Genomic DNA, 9,409 nt, shown 5'->3' with positions numbered 1-9,409 from the left:
CAACATAACAAATAAAATAATCAATAAATATTAAAGCAAAAATGTTAACAAGAACATTGAGTAAAGGAAGTAACAATACATCTTGAAGCATAGAAAAATCTCATTATATCCCCAAAACAATTTTATAAAAAAAGCAATATCAATTAAACGTAGCAATAATTAAAGAGTAAAATAAATACTATAACTTACAAAATCTCAATTTAAATTATAACAAAATTGAACTATTTAGAAAATAATAAATGGAGCTCAAATCTTGACAAAAACAATAATAAACTATTAACAATCCAAATTTCTTCATCGGTTATTTAACAAAGTAGATAATATAAACTTAACTAACTTTTCATCTTTTGAAATGTGGAGGCCTCTAAATTCGACGAAGAGATTTTTCATTGGCCAATTTAAATGCATTATGAAAGTTAACAATAATCGAACGCCCATATATTCTTCTTCTTTAAAATAAAGCAATAGTAAATTACCAAGAACACCTAGACACTCCAAAATTAATAATAAGATAGGACAGCCTTACAAACAATAAATCACAATGACAAACTATTATAAAATCAAATTATTATTGAAAGAATGCACAAGGTTTAAGGAAACATCACAACATGCTATCAATAAAGAAAATGAGGTAAAACAGTAATAAAAAATAAATAGATAAATAAAATACTAAGCATTTCAAAAACACAAAACCCAACAAATTTGTAATAGACTTAGAAATAGGAATAAAAACAAAATAAGAAAAATCACAATGATATTGTTTGAGTTTTAAACTTCTGTCAACAATCTTGTGCTTGAATTTAGCCGGAATGGAGTCATTGCTACTTGGAAACATTTTTCTTAAAAAAAAGAATCACTAAGACAATTTTTGAGCAACTTAATACAAAATAACTAACCCATAAACAATAATAAAATAAGGCAAACAAAAAACAACAACGATAGAACAAAAAAAGAAAAGAAAAGACAAAACAATAATAAAATCAACAGGAACATTACTCCAATAAATAATACAATCTCATCATAAAAATAAACAACAGCTCCAAAAATATTTTCACAAATAAGAGGAAGAATAAACACAATCAAGAGGAACTGAAAATAGAATAAACAAAAGATGTAGAGTAATAAACCTCGTCGGAGTGGAGCTCGGAGCTCGATTGATTTCGCCGGAGCTCGAGTTTGTTGTGGTGAACTGTTGTTCAGTTTTTTTTTTCTTTTTTTTTTCTACCTCAGACGACCGTCGTGAGAATATTATCCAAAAATCATCAAGCGGACTGTTGTTCAGTTGAAACTTTGAGTTTGCCAGCTAGACTTGGGTTTCGCAAGAGCTCGGGAATGTCAATAAACTACAAAACAAATAGAAAATCAAAAAAAGGGAAGGGGAAGGCAAGGAATGGAGAGCAGCTGAGTTGATTCTTAATGGGGTTTTCGCCCGAGATAGAGTTTGGTCGGGTGGTTGTCGGTTGTTTGAGGCTTTGGTCGAAGAAGGGTGATGGGTTTGATTTTGCTCGATTACTGGTGGTATTGGGTCAGAGAAGAAAAGACGAAGGGAGGAAATGGGTCTGTTTGGTTGAGCTTCGTGGTGGTTGGAGGTGGCGTGAATGAGGCTGTTGGGTGGTGTTTCGGAGGAAGACTTCGTTGGTGGTTTTCCAGTGGGCTTGAAGGTCAGTGGGTGGGGGTCGGAGAAGAAAAAACAATGGGATTGTTTGGTTGCTGTTTTTCCAGCCGCCGATGGAGATGGGGTTTTGGGTGGTTGTTTTGCGAGCACGTTGTTTGCTGGAGCTAAAGCTCGTCCGAAACAATGGACAAAAGTTCACCGGAAAATTCAGTATAGTTTTGATATTTTAAAGTTGCTAGCTGGTAGATCTTTTAAAACAGTGAAAAGAAAAATAAAAATAGCTTGGGCTTTTGGTTGCCGGAGATTCGCCGAATTCCGGGATGGAGGCAACCGAAAAATCATTGACTAGTGGAACCCTTTCTTGAGATAAAATCTTAAAATTTTTATAACCCTAATATCAATTCCCCCCTATTTCTTACCTCATCTAAATTTAAATAGAAGAAAAAAACTTATGCAATGGACCTAAATGTGTGGGCTTGAGATTGAGATCCAAAATTATAATTATGTAGCTAAATATATTCGTATTTAAATCATTTTCTAGATTGTGTAAAAAAATATAAAATAAATATGAACAAATGTAACGAATAAAAATGAATGTAAAAAAAATGTAATAAACGTACTAATGACACGAATTAGCAAAAATAATGATTTAATAAAAATAAAGATAAAAACAAATATTTGAATGTATTCAAACGGCTATGGAAAAATGTAACTAAAATTAACTAATAAAAAATTCTAAAATTAGGATAGTTATTGATAAACTTATTTTAAATTATAAAAGATATATAAACCTAAAAATCACGAATTGTAAAAATGTTAGGCCAAAATTGAGTGTCAACAACGTTTCCAACCGAATTTTCTCTATACCCACGGCTCGAACCCGATACCTTAATTCTTGTTGCATTCACCTAAACGCTACACTAAATTCTTGTTGCATTCATCTAAACGCTACAGAATTCTCATAAAATAGTCACCAAATTCACCTATTGCCACCAAATTCTCATAGAATGTTGTCGTTAAATGCACATAAATAAGCGCTATAAAGTCACGTAAACCACTATTAAATTTACCCAAACCATGAATTTACATGAATCCAATTAAACACGTCTAATCAGTCACTAACATTAAACAATTGTTTTTCTACTATATATCACAAATTAATTTTATGTTTGTTTTACTATTTGGTATTTAGATAACCACCACTTAATTCACTAAACCGCTAAATGCCGTTGATTCTCATGATTAAAATGCAACTTAAAATATACAAATTGCCAATAAATACACAAATTATAATGTATGCCGCTAATTGAAGTAGTAATCTAAACAGCAGCTAAAATGATTTACAGCTGGAAAATTAAAAAGGGGGCATTTTTAAAAGCATAACGGATGAGTTTTTTTAAAACAAAAATGATATATATAGATCAATCTAACTTTGATAATGACATAGATGAACTTTTTTATCTCAAAATTCGATGACATATATAAGCTTTTTTCCGTAAACATTCAATAAATCAACTTGTATTCAATTGAATAGATCTCTTGGAACATTCAAAATAAATTTTAATGATAATACAACTATAATCCGAAGTAGGATAGAGAACAAAATCAAATAATTTATGAATTAATTTTAAGATATCATGCCGTCTAACTCAAAATATGAGAACCCTATGGGCTATATGTGTTGAGCTGAAGGACTTAAATGAAACATGCATGTTGAACGTGAAAGATGGAAGTTTAATAATTTGGAGGTGGTGATGATGGTGAAGGTGATGGCTTCTTTTTGGCAAAGACGGCAAATTGTATTCCGCTTTAGCTACTAAAGGCACCTTTTTGTAGTTTTCTTCTACAACAGATGGCTTCTTATAGAAGTCGTTCACAAAGAAGGTACCTTGTATTCTTCTTTAGGTACTGAGGGCACCTTAGCAACATATGACACCTTCTTGTAATTGTCTTCTGAAACTGATGACTTCTTGTAGTAGTCATTTTTAGGCAAAATAGGCACCTTGTATTCATCCTTAGGCACTGAAGGCACCTTGGGAACATATAATACTTTTTTGTAGTTATCTTTTGGAATTGATTGCTTCTAGTAGTAGTAATTCTTTGACAAAGAAGGCACATTGGATCCTTCTTTAGGAATCGAGAGCATCTTTGGAACAAATGACAACTTCTTATAGTTATCTTCTGGAACTACAGGCTTCTTGTAGTAATCATTCCTTGGCAAAGAAGAAACCTTGTATTCTTCTTCTTTAGGAACTAGGGGAACCTTCGGAATGTATGACACCTTTTCATAGTTATCTTCTGAAACTGATGGCTTCTTAAAGTAGTCAAATTTTGGCAAAAATTACTCCTTATATTCTGATTTATCCATCGAGGGTACCTCTAGAACATATGACGCCTTTTTGTAGTTGTCTTTTGAAATTGATGTCTTCTTAAAGTAGNATATATATATATATATATATATATAAGTTTATTACATGAGGGACTTAAAACCTTAACCATAGGAAGTAAAATAACATATACATGATAGGAGTATTAAGGGGGTTTCCCTTGTCCCTAAGACCACAAAAAAGGTACTATGACCATCAATGGATTTTAACAACTGGAGAATCCTTAGAGCTTACAGACCTCCGTCTATTCCTTTTCTTTTGCTTCTGATTCTAATGTTTATCATATATACCATTCTTCTCCATTCCATCAGACAGTTTCCCTTAGCCATTGAAAACATTTGAGAGGATTTAGTAAAAATCATAAAATAGCCTTCCATGGTTCCATATTTGGCTAAGGAGTCAACTATAGTGTTTGTTTCCCCAAAGCAGTGGACCACAGTAGCATTGAGTTCTTTCAAAACAAGATTCAATATCGAAGCTTCCATGATGATTTACATGCACCACTTATCAGGTCCACCACCATCTTGTTGTGACGAAAAGATGGAACCGAAAATCTAACAATAAAGAACACCAAGTTTAACGTGGAAAAACCCTTCAAGATCGACAAGATCCGAATTGCTTCACTATACCAATAAGAGGGTTACAAATATTCTTCTAATGGCTACACAACAAGTGCCAAAAGAGAACAAACAATGGCTACACCAACAAAATATAAATAGAAAGAAACACCACCCAAACCCAACTTTTGTTCGGGACCTAAAATAGGATCTTTATGACCTCTGAATCCGATCTCCACCGTTCAAATCAACCACCAAGATTTCAGGAATACCCAGTCCAAATTTCAGTCCGATCCAACGGTTAGTTAATCAGGAAACACGATCTGAACGTTACTGATCGGAGAAACAGACTGCAGCAAGAGAACCCTTTTCTTTCTCTCTTTTCTCTTGTTGAAAGTCTCTCAAAAACCTCTCTTATATTCTAATGTCTTTCAAAGACAATAACAATGAACAATAAATTATTCTCTCAAGACAATCCTCTATTTATAGAGTTGTGTTTTTCCTTACAAAGCCAAAACTAACTACAAATAGGATTACTATTCCAATCCTTTTCCTAATAGAATTGGAAACCAAATAAAGAGAATAATTCCAATCATTTTCCAAGTAGGATTAGTCCATGGGCCTTTGGCTGGAACATGGGAAATATCCCAACAAACTCCCCCTCCAGCCAAGGGGCCAAATGGACTTCAAGTGGAGGAAATTTTGACAGGCTTCCTTCCTGCCACACTTCTACAAAACTCATGATTGTCTACGATGAGTTCTTTCTACTTATCTCTATGAGTATCTAACATGACTTTATCGTAACCTTCAAGTTCTCCCATATTAGTCAATAGAATATACTCATCATGAGAATAACGTGTTGAGCTTCTCTTCTCTCTAGTAGATCTTCTACAAGAGGTTTTTGGAGCATCCGAAGCGGTCATCCCAACATGAGTTGGTTGATTATCAACCACAACATCATCAGTAGGAACACTTATATGTTCTACTCTCTCATCATTATTTTGATCATTACCTTGGGTTCCCTCATGTGCAGAAGATGTATCAATAATAGGAATTGGATCAACATCAACTAAGCTCTCATCAGTATGAGAATCTAGTTTCTCAGTATTGTCAATATCTTCAATAGTTTGATCTTCAAAGAACACAACATCACGACTTCTAATGAGTTTCTTATCAATTGAATCATAAAAGCGATATCCAAACTCATCTTGACCATAACCAATGAAGATACATTGCTTAGTTTTAACATCCAATTTCGACCTCTCATCTTTTGGAACATGCACACAAGCTTTACACCCAAACACTTTCAAGTGATCATAAGAAAAATCCTTATCAAACCAAACTCTGTTTGGAACATCACCATCTAAAGCAACAACAGGAGACGCAACAGTGTTAAGTGCTTCAGCCCAAAAAGAATTTGGAAGTTTAGCGTCTGAAAGCACACATCTGCTCTCTCAACTAAAGTTCTGTTCATCCTCTCTGCCAAACCATTTAATTGAGGAGTCTTTGGAGGAGTCTTCTGATGACGAATTCCTTGCGATTTGCATTAGTTATCAAAGGGACCAATATACTCACCTCCATTATCAGTGCGAATACATTTTAATTTCTTTCCAGTGTGTCTCTCAGATAAGGCTTGAAACTGTTTAAACACATCAAGCACTTGATCTTTGGATTTTAAAGGATATACCCAAATCTTGCGAGAATGATCATTAAACAAAGTAAAGTGCACCACCTTTTGACTTCACTTTGAAAGGACCACACAAATCTGAGTGTACTAGCTCCAATAGCTCAGACTTTTTTGAAGGAGGATGACTGTGAAAAGAAACTCTTTTCTGTTTCCCCTGCTAAGCAATGAACACATCTTTTTACCTTTGCTTGTTTCATACCAGCAAGCAAATTATTCTTAGCCAAACAGGTGATCCCCCTCTCGCTCATATGACTAAGCCTCTTGTGCCACAATTCTGATAAAGTCTCGCTTTCCACCAAATTTTATAGAGTCACCAAGAATCGATCCTTATGTCACGTATAAATTTGAATGTTTTCTTTCTCGAGCTAAAATTAGTGAGCCTTTGGTGAGCTTCCATTGGCCATTGCACAAGTCATTATGATAGTCATCATCATCTAGTTGTCCTACAGAGATCAAATTTATTGGAATATATGGAGCATGCTTGACATTCTGAAGGACCAACGTTAAACTAGTATTGGTTTTCAAACAAACAGTGCCAACACCAAACACCTTAACTTCACCAGCATTACCCATCTTTAACACTTCAGAGTTAACAGAAGTATAAGATGAAAAGAAGTCTTTTCTTGGTGTGACATGTGATGTGGCTCCAGAATCTACTATCCAACTTGTATCTTGAGATACAAAATTGATGACGTCTTTATCACAAGCGAAGAGAAGGTCATCTTGGACAACAGCAACAACATAATTTTCGTTGTTTTCTTCCTTCTTCCCTTCTTTAAGATCTTGCTTCCGTTGTTTACAAAATCTTTTAATATGTCCTTTCTTTCCACAATGATAACATATAATATTTGGATTCTTGAATTTTGACTTGCTTCTGCTTTTACCTCTACTCCTCGGATCTCTTGTCTTATGTCTCCCTCGATCTTCTGTACATAGAACATCTGAATGTGAAGATGTGTCTTGAGATTTTCTTCTAACCTCTTAATTAAACACACCACTCTTTGCATATTCCATAGTCACCTTTCCACCAGTGGCAGAATTTGTTAAAGAAACACGAAGAGTTTCCCAAGAATCCGGTAGAGTATTAAGAAGCCAAAGTCCTTGTATTTCATCATCAAAATTCACACCCATTCTTGATAGCTGATCAAGAATACCCTGAAAATCATTTATATGATCAAGAATAGGACTGCCCTCCTTGTATTTAAAGGTCATCAATTGCTTTAACAAGAACAACTTGTTATTGCCAGTTTTTGAAGCGTAAACCGTCTCCAACTTTTCCCACAATGTTCTAGCGTGTGTCTCATTCACAATATGGTTGCGAACATTATCTTCAATCCATTGTATTATATATCCACATACTTGTTGGTGCTCAAATTCCCAATTTTCATCGGTCACGTTCTCGGGTTTATGAGCAGATAAAACCGGAAGATGCATCTTCTTCACGAACAATAGATCTTTCATCTTGCTTTTCCATATGTTGTAGTTTCTTCCGTTTAGACATACCATCTTGCTCATATTCCCCTCCATATAGATAACCTTAGCTTTGATACCAGTTGTTGTGACGAAAAGATGAAACCAAAAATCTAACAATAAAGAACACCAAGTTTAACGTGGAAAAACCCTTCAATCCGAAGGTAACCACCACGGGATCGACAAGATCCAAATTGCTTCACTATAACAATAAGATGGTTACAAATATTCTTCTAATGGCTACACAACAAGTGCCAAAAGAGAATAAACAATAGCTACACCAACAAAAGATAAATAGAAAGAAACACCACCCAAACCCAGCTTCTGTTGGGGACCTAAAACAGGATCTTAATAACCTCCAAATCCGATCTCCACCGTTCAAATCAACCACCAAGTTGTTAGGAACACTCAGTCCAAATTTCAGCCCGATCCAACGGTTAGTTAATCGGAAAACACGATCTGAACGTTGCTGGTCGGAGAAAAAGACTGCAGCAAGAGAACCCTTTTCTTTCTCTCTTTTCTCTTGTTGAAAGCTCTCTCAAAAACCTCTCTTATATTCTAATGTATTTCAAAGACAATACCAATGAGCAATTAATTATTCTCTCAAGACAATCCTCTATTTATAGAGTTGTGTTTTTCCTTACAAAGCCAAAACCAACTACAAATAGGATTACTATTCCAATCCTTTTCCTAATAGAATTGGAAACCAAATAAAGAGAATAATTCCAATCCTTTTCCAAGTAGGATTATGCCATGGGCCTTTGGCTGGAACATGGGCAATAGCGCAACAAAATTTTGGCAAAAATGAATCTTTATATTCTGGTTTAGCCATCAAGGGTAGCTCTGGAACATATGACACTTTCTTGTAGTTATCTTCTGAAACTAATGGCTTCTTGTAGTAGTCATTTTATCGCAAGAAGACACCTTATATTCTTCTTTAGGCCTTGAGGAAACCTTTGGAACGTATGACACATTTTCATAGTTATCTTCTGAAACTGATGGTTTCTTAAAGTAGTCAAATTTTTGCAAAGATGACTCCTTGTATTCTGCCTTTGGAACATATGTAACCTTCTTATAGTTATCTTCTGGAAGAAATGACTTATTGAAATAGTTATTGTTTGGAAAAGATGACATTTTGTATTCTGATTTAGTCACCGAGGGTAGCTTGTACTCCTGTTCGAAGCCACTTTCTTATCTTTATCTTCTGAAACTAATGTCTTTTATCGTAATTATTCTTTGACAAAAATGACGTCTTATATTCATTATCTGGAATTGAGGGTACCTTGTAGTCTTCAGTTTTAGCAATTGTGGTTGGTAATTTGTTGTATGTTGAATCTGTTGATTCAAAAGAATATGGTGAGTATGCCATAGTGCATGTCGTAATCAAGAAAAATGTCAAAGCACAAGCAAATTGCTTCTTCATTTGGCTTCCCATTGAGAAGAATTGGATTCTAAGCCTAGATATTGATTTGTTTTTCTTTTTCTTGTGTTTTATAATGGAGGTTATAGGAGCTTATATATAACATAACTTATAAGGTGATTAGATGAGTTTGATGCTCTCAAAATAACCCAAGCACATCTTGATTTTCTCATTGTTTGCTTAATGCTATTCCAGTAAGGTTTTGAGATAATGGGAAGCCATGAATAATTCATACACATTTGATTAACTCACTTATTTTTTACAATCAAATCC

The 9,409-nt window shown here is 34.4% G+C and overlaps 1 pseudogene; it reads right to left on the bottom strand.

Moving 5' to 3' along the window:
- Nucleotides 1-3,349: 3,349 nt before the first annotated feature.
- Nucleotides 3,350-9,151, bottom strand: LOC107006281 (annotated as a pseudogene).
- Between the last annotated feature and the right edge of the window lie 258 nt (nucleotides 9,152-9,409).

Source organism: Solanum pennellii, chromosome 12 (genome assembly GCF_001406875.1).
Source record: "Solanum pennellii chromosome 12, SPENNV200".
Lineage (NCBI taxonomy): Eukaryota > Viridiplantae > Streptophyta > Magnoliopsida > Solanales > Solanaceae > Solanum > Solanum pennellii.
This window is presented reverse-complemented; position numbering and strand designations above follow the sequence as displayed.